This window comes from Agelaius phoeniceus, chromosome 1, assembly GCF_051311805.1.
Source record: "Agelaius phoeniceus isolate bAgePho1 chromosome 1, bAgePho1.hap1, whole genome shotgun sequence".
Taxonomy (NCBI): Eukaryota; Metazoa; Chordata; class Aves; order Passeriformes; family Icteridae; genus Agelaius; species Agelaius phoeniceus.
This window is the reverse complement of record NC_135265.1, coordinates 70532423-70544283: the sequence shown is the minus strand read 5'-3', so window position 1 is coordinate 70544283 and position 11861 is coordinate 70532423. Positions and strand designations below refer to the sequence as shown.

At 40.4% G+C, this 11861-nt stretch overlaps 1 long non-coding RNA gene across 1 annotated transcript in view; it reads left to right on the top strand.

Annotated features, from left to right (window-relative positions):
- Positions 1–1792: 1792 nt before the first annotated feature.
- Positions 1793–11861, top strand: part of LOC143694523 (uncharacterized) — a 142427-nt gene continuing 132358 nt past the window's right edge. The window contains exon 1 of the long non-coding RNA XR_013183080.1: positions 1793–2287. This is a non-coding gene — a long non-coding RNA (uncharacterized LOC143694523). The remainder of the gene's footprint in view (positions 2288–11861) is intronic.

Here is an 11861-nt window from a genome sequence, read left to right as displayed (position 1 = left end):
CTTTTGCTGGAGAAGGATGACAAGATGGGAGCCCTCTGTGTTGATGTTTAGACCTTGGCTGAATACTGAGATCTGTATTTGAAATATCTTGTGGTGTAAAAGAATTCTGTACCATTTCTTTATGGTTTTCCTTGATGTTCTCCTCTTTGTACATATTCTGGCAAACTCCTCTTATCTCAGCCAAAAGGTGATCAAAATAAGCTTTGATTTTTTTTTTTTAAGGGAGTTCTTTTAAAATCTGGAGAGTTGATAAAAATGCAGGTTTTTCAAAAGAGTTGGCATGGTGAAGATGTAACTGCCTTTTGGGGTGGATTGAAAGGGAGCTAAACTGCTCAAAAAATGTTGTGCTACTTTTAAAATATCTGCAATTCTTCCTCAGGCTTGTAAATCCTCATTTATGTAAACCACAGTCTTTTGTGGTGAAACTGTTCTCTAACAGAGTTTTTCAGCTTTGTAATATGCTGTTTCTCTCTCAGTTGTTTTGGGTAAGGATATGGTCTGAATTACCATGTTATCAAAAACACCCCCACAAATAACTTTCACTTCCAGCAATCATAAACTGCATAGTTTTTCCTATTTTGGCAGACAGTACCTTCACAACATTGCATACTATATCAGATCAAAGCTAAAAAAACCCATTGATGCCATGAAATAAAAAGGAACAGATATCACAAAGCTTGCATTTGTTCAATTCAGGAAGGGAGAATAAAGATTCCAAATGAATTGGAGAATAAAAGCACAATCATTAAGAAGGGTGGCCTTTGGTGTGGTCACCTCTGTTAAGATTCAGTCTAAGAGAAGGTTGTTGCCTCTACTTGTTCTGTAATGGCCCCACCCTATTCATTTCTCTAGAAGAATGGATCAAAGTGTGCTTGAAGATAGACAAAGTTTATAAAAACAGAAAACTCATTTTCTCATACGTTCTTTGGTGCCTGAGGCAAAGGTATTGATTGTAAAGCAACCGAAACAAGCTAAGCTATTCTTGCCTCCTGTATGCTTGAGTACTTGTAATTGTGCAATGTGCAGGGAAACAACCCAGAATGACGCACAAAGTGCGGTACAAATGAGAGACAAAAGGAGATGGATTGTTTAAATAAGGCAAGGCTGCAAAACCAAGATTCAGATGGGATTTCATCTTGTAGATGCTTCACAGAAGGGATAAAAAAATCATTAACTTGCTCAGTGGTTTTGTCTCAACTGTCAGTTCATATGGCAACTCTATACTGTATAAATAGAAGTATGTTTGGTTGGACTCTTTTTTTTAAGTCTGTGTACTTTGCACAGGCACATTAGCTTGTTTATTACAAAACTGGCTTGTGCTAGATCCAGGTGTAGAATGTTAAGGAGAAAATTAAAAGGATCTTTCGTAATGGAGTATGACTCTTTTGCTGTGCTTGGGGCCAGTGGGAATCTCTTAGGCATGACTGATGGCTCAAAGAGGGACTTTGGTGATTTCAGGTACTCTAAATAAATTGGTTCTCATGAGGAGCTGTTATTCAAAGTTGTTTGTAAATCACTTAAAATATATTGGGTTGGATCCATGATGTATGTGTTGCCTAATCCCAATTGATTTTTGCAGTTTTGTCTCTGTTGGCCTGCACACCACCTTAACCGTAGCAGCACGTGTCTCCTGCTCATCCTGTGTCCACAGGAGTGCTTTGTGGACAGCCTGTCAGACATGTTTGGCAGTCCGCTAGCCTGCTCCATGTGTCCAGGCACGCTCAGGTCTGCGTGCTTCAGCTGTGTCAGCACCTCTGGGTGCTGCTTTGCTGCCTGTATGGTCATGAAGCTGGTTTGGAAGAGGGCTTTGAGGTCACCCTCTGTGGTGTGGATTGTATACACATGGTGGACAGATCTGTCCAGAGATGAAAGTGCTTCTCCAGGGGTATCTTATTCTGTTTGAGGGAGTGGAATTAAGTTCTACATGTGTGAGATGCCCTGATACTGGTGTAGCTGTACCCTTGCTGGGATTGGTGTGCTTTGCTGCTGGTTTTCTGGTACTGACCAACAGTAAAGAGACTCGCACTGCTGTGGCAGCATAGAAGAACCACAGTGAGGGAATAAATGCTGTTTATACCCCACTGAAGGCTTCTCTTTAATCCTAACACAGCAGAGAGCAGTCAGAGTGGAAGGAGGAACAAGGCTCCCAAGTTGTGCAAAGAAGTGTTCATTACCAAGCCTCTCCAGCTCATTGCCAAATCTCTCCAGCCCCTCCCTTGGATTCACCTGGACATGTGCTTCTTCAGTAAGATAAATTATGTTCACTTTCCAATGTGCTGACTTTGAGGTAAGGGGGGAAAAAAGTCAAATCAGATACGTTTTTTTGTTTTAATTAAGTCATCTGTATTTGAAGGTGGTGACAACTCAGCTTCAGGCTCCTCTTGTTCATCCCATACTCTGGGAAAAGTTCCAGTCTGATTTTAGCTTTGCTCATAACAGAAAGTTTGCATTGGTGTCCTAGCCCTATAATAAATATTGAATCCTGTCATCAGCTCTAATGGTATAATGAAATTTCAACAGTTACACAATGTGCAATGTTCTTGTCTCCTGAGGTCCCCAGCTGAAATGACCAGCTGCTGCTGGGAAGGTGAGAGCTCCATATAACACAGAAATATTCCTTTGGATGAAAGTGGTTTTGCTGTTCTTGAGAATTCCCATTATTGCCTCAAGGGTCCCTGCCCTACTGTTTGTTTTCCCTAGAAATGTGAAATCTGCCACGTCAGTGCAAATCATTAAGATTTCACTCCTGGTATCCAGCCCATAGATAAATGTAAGGTGCTGCACTTCAGAGACAGCTGAAGTCCCACTGGTTCTATATTCCACACCTCGACCTCTGCTGTAGTTAACTTTACCCATGCTGTGACCTATGTTCTCTGCTCCTCCCTGATCACTGAACGTGCAGGGGATGCTCACTCAAGGGTTGCTGGGTGTAAGGGGAAGGATGTGCAACTTAATTGTTAATGACCATGGACGGGAGGAACAGCCCTTTCCAAGCTTTTTGGGGGTGGATTGCTTTATACCCTTGAATAAGAAGCCTGAATTCTCCCTGCAGATCCCATGCACAGAATGATTCCTTCCTTTCTCAAATCCATCCATAGCATTTATCTTCATCTACATGATTTTAGTGAGCACTCTGACCAACTCTGGAATAAATAATCTATTGCATTTTACTGTTTTGTATTTCCCAACCCTGTCACTGAATTAATCTTATCATTAAGCTGTGTAGTATAATGGGCTGATCAGAGTTTTGCATCTTGATGCTTTTACTATTAACAGTACTAGGCACTGCTCTCTCTTCCAATTTTGTCACCTTGTGACACTGTGAAAGACAATATAATATTAATTAATGAAAAGTTATTCCTGCATAGATGGATGTAGCTGTATATTCCACTTCTCTGGAGCATTTCAGGAGACACAGAGAAGATAGTTACAGCCTTACTTCCCCGTGCTGCTCAGATGCTGGAGTAGCAGTAACTTTATCAGATGTTTAAGTTACTTAATCCTGCATTGTGACTCAAGCCACAAAATTCAATAACTAAAATGAAAATATAAAGGCCTTTCTATCCTCTTACCTATATTCTACATCTAAGAATCAAAACTACCCTTGTGTTGACATTTCTTAAGGTTGTGTCTGCATTTCATTGCTGACATTTAATGAAACCTCTTTGGATTTGTGGAAATCATCTAGTCAACACTGCATTACTGCTTATTAGGACAAGCAGCAGGTAACATAGATAAAGCATCCAAACTGGTGTAATAGGTGCTTGAAAACAGGCTAGGCATATTTCAGCCTTGAGAGATTCTACCTTAGTTTATGGGCACTAAGGAGAGGATTGAGTCAAGACTTGCCATTTTAACAGCATTGCCAGGAAAAATTTATTGCCACAAAGAATATAGAGTGTAACACAAATGTCCTTCATTTGACAAGCTGAAGAACCTCTTATTCTGATGGAGACGGCTGTAAACTTTGATGACCTTAGCTTGCAGCCATTCTGCCTTTTTCTGATGATGCATATGGTGTATGTAATACAGTAGTACCTAAAAACACTGAATAGTCTTCCAGATCTCATTGTGCTAGATACTGTATAGAAAGCAAAAAAAAAAAAAACCAAACCCAACACCAGAAGGTAATAAATTGAAACTTTAAAGTGTCTTTCAGCTGCTGATTGATAGACTGCTAGAATTCTGGTTTGTCACCTTCCATTTTTATACTTTCTATAGGAGATGTTCGAACAAGAAATTCACAGTTTTCTTTTAAAGAAACTTGATCTGTGGAGTTTCTGATGGGTGGTGCTGTTCCTGTTGGATCCTGTCAAATTTGTGGGTGCAAAACACCTTCCTCAGTTAAATCCTTGCTGACTAGGTCTTCTCCATTTTTTCCCTTGCCATCTGGAAAGTGCTGTGCATGATGATGCTCAGTCAGAAGAAAAAGCACTTTTTTCTCTAACACTTGGCAGGGAGCTGGCAACAAGAAACTTTTGTTGCCAGAATCTGTGTTCTCTGTGGGGGTGGCTCAGATGGCACTGAATTAACTCAGAGACTTGAAAATGAAGAGTATTTATGATAATTTTTATTGATGGCAAATAACTAACCCTACCTCTAGGACAACTAAACAAATTAGTTCTAAGAACAGGAAAATAGGCTTCTCTGAATGGCCCTTGGACTTGGTTTTATGAAGAGATTAATTTGTTCGTTCCACAGTAATTCTTCTTCAGCATACATAATGCCTGGTTCCTAGGAGTCCAGACTTTATGACAAAAGGCGTATCTCTATTCCTTCTATACAATTTTTCTAATTCCTTGGTTGAATTAGATAGGGGATAAAGTCTTGGGGCAATGGGCAAAGAGATTGTAGGTGTGTATAGTTTTAATCAATTCCAATAGATAGTTGGAAAAGAGGGACTCCTATTAATGCCCTATTTCTACTAGAATGCTCTATTTCCTCCCATAGAAGTGAAGGACTGGCATTAATGATCAATCTCTTACCCAGCCTGAGACCACAGCTCACTGACCAGCCAGCTTGTGCAGCTCCAAATGGGATGGAACACGTGCTGCTGCTTGTGCAGGCTGACAGATGAGCACTGGGAGGGGAACCAGAGGGGTTCTAGGATTGCCAACACTGTTTTAAGTGGGGGATGTGGGGCATACATCTGCAGGAGACTCAGCTGCATCAGTTGTGTTGCTCACAGAACAGCTCATCGACCTTATGCCTACTAGTTCCCTAATTCTCCACCCGCTTCTGTGAGGGCTCAGGGAACAATAGGGAGAATATCAACCTAGTGAATCACTGTTGACTGTGTCCTCCACATTTCCCTTATTTGGGCAGCCATTTTTCTCAGGTATGCTGAACATCCACCAAGTGGCCAGGTACTAAGCCCTCAGACACTCAGACAGGTGCCTCAAAAGACATTCGGGAGAATTACTCCAAGGTTCATGAACTAGATTTTTAAATAAGTCTAAAGAATTTGGATGTGGGATTTGGGACCATACTTCCTTAGGCTTCTTTATTCTCCAAAGGCAAGATATTCAAATGAACTTGACCAAATTAGGATAATTAGTCCTTCATCTTACCCCTGCAGCATATCTATTATACTTGTCTGGTGAGTCTACTATTCAACCATGTCAGGGATCTTTGTTAATTTAGTGGAAATAAGGGATATCATCAGTATCTATGCTAAGAAGCTTGTGTTTACCATCAACATGCCCAGTAGATGTGCAGATGTTAGCCTGATGTGAAATTTAGACTTCGTCTTCCACTTCCAACTGGCCGGTTCATTAATTCATGTCTTACATGTCTTTGTGACTGCATTTGGCACGGGGTTAGAGATTTCAAGATGTGCTGGTGTTTGTTTACTGTGTGTGTTTGAGATAACATGCCAGAGAGAGAGAAGCATAGTTTGTGCTTTGGTTTACTTACGAACTTGTAGCTTTTATGTGCCCTTTAGGTGCAACTGCTCTCTGGGGTACCAAGAAGTTTCACCTTTCACTGATATATCTGGGACAAAATCCTGTGTCAGGTGATACAGCATTGCCAGACAGCTGTCACAGTTGAAGAACTGGGTAAACTTGGATTCCTTTGATTTTTTTGTTGTTACCTAACAGCCGTAAGAACCTTAGAGCCTGAAGTTCACTGGAGCATCATTTTTGTCTCTTTCTGCAGCAGGACTTGCAGAAGTAAGAGAACTGCTTGTTTTCTTCATTTGTCATTGTTATTCCCACATCCAGCTGCCAGAGAAGGAATACAGAGTCAAGAGCCAAATTGGAAAAAACACAACAGCCAAAACAAACTCCCCCAAACCCCCTCAGTTCTGTTCACCATGTTTCTTTGGAGGAGTATACAAATGAACTACATTGTTGACTTCTCACCCAGCTTTTTTTCGGTGGATTATATTTGAAAAGCTTTTTTTGAAGAGATACTTCTATTTTGTTTAATTGTTTGTGTCATTCTCATTTTGTTTGTTGAGTCCCATCATCTCATCCGGATCTAAGAGGCTAATAAACAAATCCTGACTATTCTGTAGCAGAAGCTAAAAGATGAGCAAAAGCCAAGGAAGTCTTGAAGCTATTAGCAGTGTTTAACTGTGCTTTCAACTCCTTTTTCAATTAAGAAAATTGACTGAGAAGAGTTATATGACGGCTTGTGAGAAATTATGATATTAGTAGTTTGCAACTGACTATATACTTTTTTGAGGAGGAAAAGGCAGGACACCTGACTTAACTGTCCATCTCTGAATATTTGCCATGGGGGATATTATATGAAACACAGAGGTGTTAAATGTTTGGGTTTTTTTTTTAATCCCCAAAAAGGTGCTTTTTCATCAGTGAAATGGTTCCTCACAGGTATTAGAAGCAGCATTTTGGAACATCATCAAAGATAGATAATCCTTCAGGTTAATGAAAAGCTTGAGGGTGTAAAAACTCTCTGCTACTTTGAAATGCCATCTTGCCAATGGACCTTGCCACTGGCAGTTATGCCCTTTATGCTATTTGGCTCCTTAATGTTGCTTTAAATTTGCAAAGGTTTGGTCACAGAAAGCATCACTTGATTTTCAGGAGCAAGCCCTTCTCTCCCAATCTCTTGCTGCTGCCCTGTAGAGCATTCCCTCATGAGAGATTGTTAGGTTTGTGAGGCAGATTGCCTCTGGTGTAACGATGCAGTTACACCAGGAAGAGATTTGGGACATTTTAACTGTACTCAGTCACATGAGCCATGCAAAGACAGCCTTCCCACGCAGAGCATTTGCACAATGCTTTCCTGGAATTTGAGGATGAAACACATCTTGCCTGTTGTGCTTCAGGCATTTCACCCAATGAGACAGAGCCCTGCATGCTCTATCACATTAGTTGGATTAGATCAGCAGTGACAGCTCTTCAGTTGTATTGCTGGGGCTTTTTCTTCATCTTATACCTGCAGACCATCATCCCAGACAAGTTATTGGTATGAGTGTACTTTTGCTTGGCTCAGATAAAATACTTGTATATTTTTTTGAATAGCCGGTGTGCTTTTAAATAGAACATTTGAGGATGTGCCAGGAAAAATCAATTTTGAGGGTGTCTGAAAAGGATTGTGGAGAAAATTCCTGAAATGCAATGGCTGCTGATAACTTGTGATGACAATTATCACTGTCTGAGTGTTGTTGCTGTGATCAATTTTTACACAGTCCATTAGGCTGAATGGATCTAATCAGTTTTTCCCCTAGGTATGTCTCCCAGGTCTCCTTTTACTGGTCCTTATTTCCCTGGATTGACCAGGTTGCTGAAGGACTGCTGTTTCCCTTTGGTTTTGTCCTTAATGCATGCAATGCCAGAGCTGTTTGAATAGAAGTGTGTGCGGAGGGAGAACCATCCCCTTCTCTCCTTCGTGTGGAACTCTTCTTGGGAGCTCCCCAGAGGTTTTGCCTCTTTGTTGTTGAGGCCACAGAGGAACAAAACAGTTGCTAGTTATCAGCTGTCTAAATCAGGATTGATCTGCAACATAAATAAGGATGAAGGCTCTTCATCTTTCCAAGAAGTGGAACACTACAGTTTTTTTGGTTTTTTTTTTAATAGACTCCATCCATAGTTTGAAAGCTGTCACTGATTTATCACTTTTTTTTTTTCATTGCACCTATTCTGAGCTCTGGGAAACCATGCTCTGGGGGATTTATTTTCCACTGTGTTCTCTCCCTTAGTTTTTAAACACATGTCTCCATTCCAAATAATCTAGTAAAGGGCATTTCATCTTCCTGGTTCCTCCTGAAATCAAGTTCCAGCTTTGCCCTTTTGTAGTCAGATGCTGAAACAAAATCTATTCAGTGGCTGCCAGGGAGCTGTTCCACTTGAGGTGTACTTGAGGGAAATTAGTGCCTAGAAAAGAAATAAATGGGTCATAGGTCTAAAGCACATTCAACCCTCCTGTTTTGGTTACCTGAGTTATGTGAAAGCATGTGAGACAATCACAAGATAATCTGCTGACAAATAGAGATGATAAATGATGAGTTGTTTATTTATCCAAGACCTGATTTATTTATTTACTTGCTTAATCCCTGTAGAAGATATATTTTGGTGATAAATTCAGCTTAAGCCTGCCCAGGTAACTCCCTGCCCAGGTAACTTGGTCAGTATCCATTGGGTTTCTGGTGGTCTCCATTATTTTTTACCCCTTGTTAAAATCAGTGTAACATCACAGGCCCCAAGGGACTATTTTGTTTGGCATTTTTTATTTCTTTGTTTGGGTTTGGTTTTTTCTCTGCTACATTTTGGCAATGAAAATAGTATAGATTATTACATCTCAGTGTTTTATTTGATCAGGTCCATGAATCCTACTTTTCTGCATAGCCCTCTTGATAATGTGTGTATCTGGTTTGGTCAGACAGAATCCCTGTCCTTTATATAAACTATACTTTCTCTCTAGTAGAGTATTATTTCTGCTTATAAAATGCATGCAGTCACACAGGCTTCATGCTTCACTTCCTAGGGTTGTCATCTCTATCTTCCCAGTGAAGCTATGAATTTGTTTGCTTTTTGGTTAGTTAGGCTTAAAACTATGAAACTCATACAATTCTCTGTTCATACAGGCCTATCTTTGGTTTTGCTTTTAGTTTTAAGAAACAAAAGAGCTGTGAGCACCCATTGCAAACTGCAAAAAGCATAGGAATAGCTCTGCTATCCTGGAAAGAGGACAAACTCTTTCTTGAAGCATTTTGACATTTAATGTTCCAGTGTCCAGCTGGATCATTAAATGTATCATTCAATATGATGAGGTTTAAATGGATTTGCTTCTTGTGATATTTAAGAAGGGAGAATTCAATTTAAAAAGTTTCTCAACTAAACTGTAGTTAGCAGGTGTACATATGAGTCTCAGCTGCAGTCTAGAGCTCTGAAAGACATTGTTAATGAATATTAACAGCTTCATTTGAAAAAAAAATATATTTAATTGCAGTCATACTCACTGGGGGAAGAAACAGCCTACCTAATATTATGAATTAAAGGCACGTGCTGGGACGATTCATACCTCACTTATGAAAGAAAACGCACAAGAGAAATAAGTAGAGGGAAAGAGCAGCAAGAGGTCTTAATATAGGCTGCTTAACATGTTGGTGTACAAGAGCTACATATTAACATTGCACAGCTGTTTTTTTTAAGACCCTGAGTCTTGGCTTTACCGGCTGAAAATACTTGTTTTTAACATCAAGACAGTAACAGTTAACATACAGTAACAATTTGGCTTGTATTTGAAGGTAGAAAAGGTACAAAAAATGTTAAAATATGACATTAGAATGATACTCCCATGCAGCTTATCATGGGTGTCTCCATATCCTGGCCTTTGCCATCACATGCATCTCATCTCCTGGTAGTACTAGAGTAGTGTTCTCCACTTCCACCTTTTGTCCACCACTGCCTGGCTCCCCATCCTGGGCTCTAATCAGCTGGCTCTGATCTTTCTTCTTCCCACGTGTTTGGTGTAGCATATTCCTTCTACCAGCTTACCTGATTCTGGTCAGACCTTTTACTTTACTACATTTCAACTCCAGTCTCTTTGCCAAAATGCTCTCAATTTCCCTTTCTCTTGCGTTTCTCTTGTTTGTTTTCCTCCCCTATAGTTTGTTTTATTTGGGTGCTTCCTGCCCTCTCCTTGTTCTTGTCCAAAAGATGCTTCTTCCAAAAGCTGCCTGGCAATGAGGAGCTGCTAACGTGGATAATGGAGGATGCTGGGTCTGAAGCAATGCCTATCCATGTTCCAAAGTGACCAGGACTTTCAGCTGAAAAGAAAAAGGAAAAAGAAAAAAAAATCATCTGTATTTTCCAAAGAAAGATTTTCAGTTGTTCTTTGTGATGGGATCATGAACAGTCTGGACGCAATAGGACTCCATTAGGTTGGAAGATGCTTGATGAAACTGTACCTGACTAATAATATTATTCAGTGTGTTCGGCTAGCAGCTTGCTTAAAATACAGGAAAGATAGAAGGCAAAATTAATTATGTAGAGCACAGTAAATCTTCTCTTACTCAACACCTCCATAGCCTATATATGGCTCCCTTTTTAGGATTCAGCGTGGGCTTATTGTGGAGCTTAATGGCTGAGTTACCCAATCATAATGAGCCACTGTGGGTAAGAGTAGAGCATGATAAAGCACTCCTAATGCGTCTACAATGCAAGGCATTTTAATTCTGACATGAGTGCTGCAGGAAGACACGACACTCTTCCACGCAAACACATGGACAGACTTAGGTGGGTGGTAGTGCTGCTGGTGGAATAAAACTCCTCCCAAATGGTGAAGTTTTTCTCACTGGTCCTAAATACAATATCTGAGAAACCCAACTTATATTTGTCTGGCTTTATAAAAGTGCCAGTCCTTATTTATATTAGAAAATAGAATCACAGAATATTCTGAGTTGAAAGGACCCAGAAGGATGATTGAGTCCAACTCTTAAGTGAATGGCCCATACAGGGATTGAACCCATATCCTTGGCATCATTAGCATTATGCTCCAACCAACAGATCTAATCTCAGGGTCATGTTAAATATATTTTTATGCCCTCAGCAAAATACACAATTCTTTGCTCCTTTCTGGGGTCTCTCAGTGAAGAAAGTGTTTCTGTTCCACTAATGAGCTAAGAACTGCAAACTTAAAACTAGTCAATTCTCCAGAGTAAGTATGGAGGCACCTGTTTAATTTTTGTCATGCAGAGAGGCTTCTGAGATTTCAGTGTTGTGAGATCATTCTTGACTCCAGAACTATTCAGCTGTGTTACCTCACTTTGGCCCCTTTATGTTTGTGAGGATCCTACTTTTACCAGGTGCTTTCCAGGTCCCTCTTCCCAGGAGCAGCATACATCTGTAGCATAGGTCTACCTTCTTTCCATATGTCTGGGCCACATGTCTTCTGGCACTCCTTTAGTGTCTTCTTTCCCTATCCAGTTGTTATCCTTCTAGGTCTCAGGCATTGAAGACAGCCAATGTAATACCAGGAAAAATTATTAGGGAAGTGGGATTCAGACCTCATTCCCCCAGGTGTACAAGCCTAGAATAAAAAACCTGTTACTGTTCAGAAGGGCTGGTCTAGCCTATGAGAGGTATTTCTTCTGTACTCACCACTTCAATATGCATGTGTTAGCAATCTGGATAAAGAGAGAGATGAGACACGGAGGAAGCTCAGGAGCAAAGAACTGACGTAGTTTCCCAAATCATGTGGTTGTGACAAATCTGTTGGGTTGTTTAGACTGAGGCTGGCAGAAGTGAGAACTTGAGAGGGTGCTGGGAAGAATAGACAAAGATCATTGTCTGTCTGGGTGCTGTTGTTGGCACCATCTTTGACTCTAAGTGTGACTTTTCGATTTCTTTGCTTTTCATGTACCTGTTTGCCTTCTTTCACAATTTTCT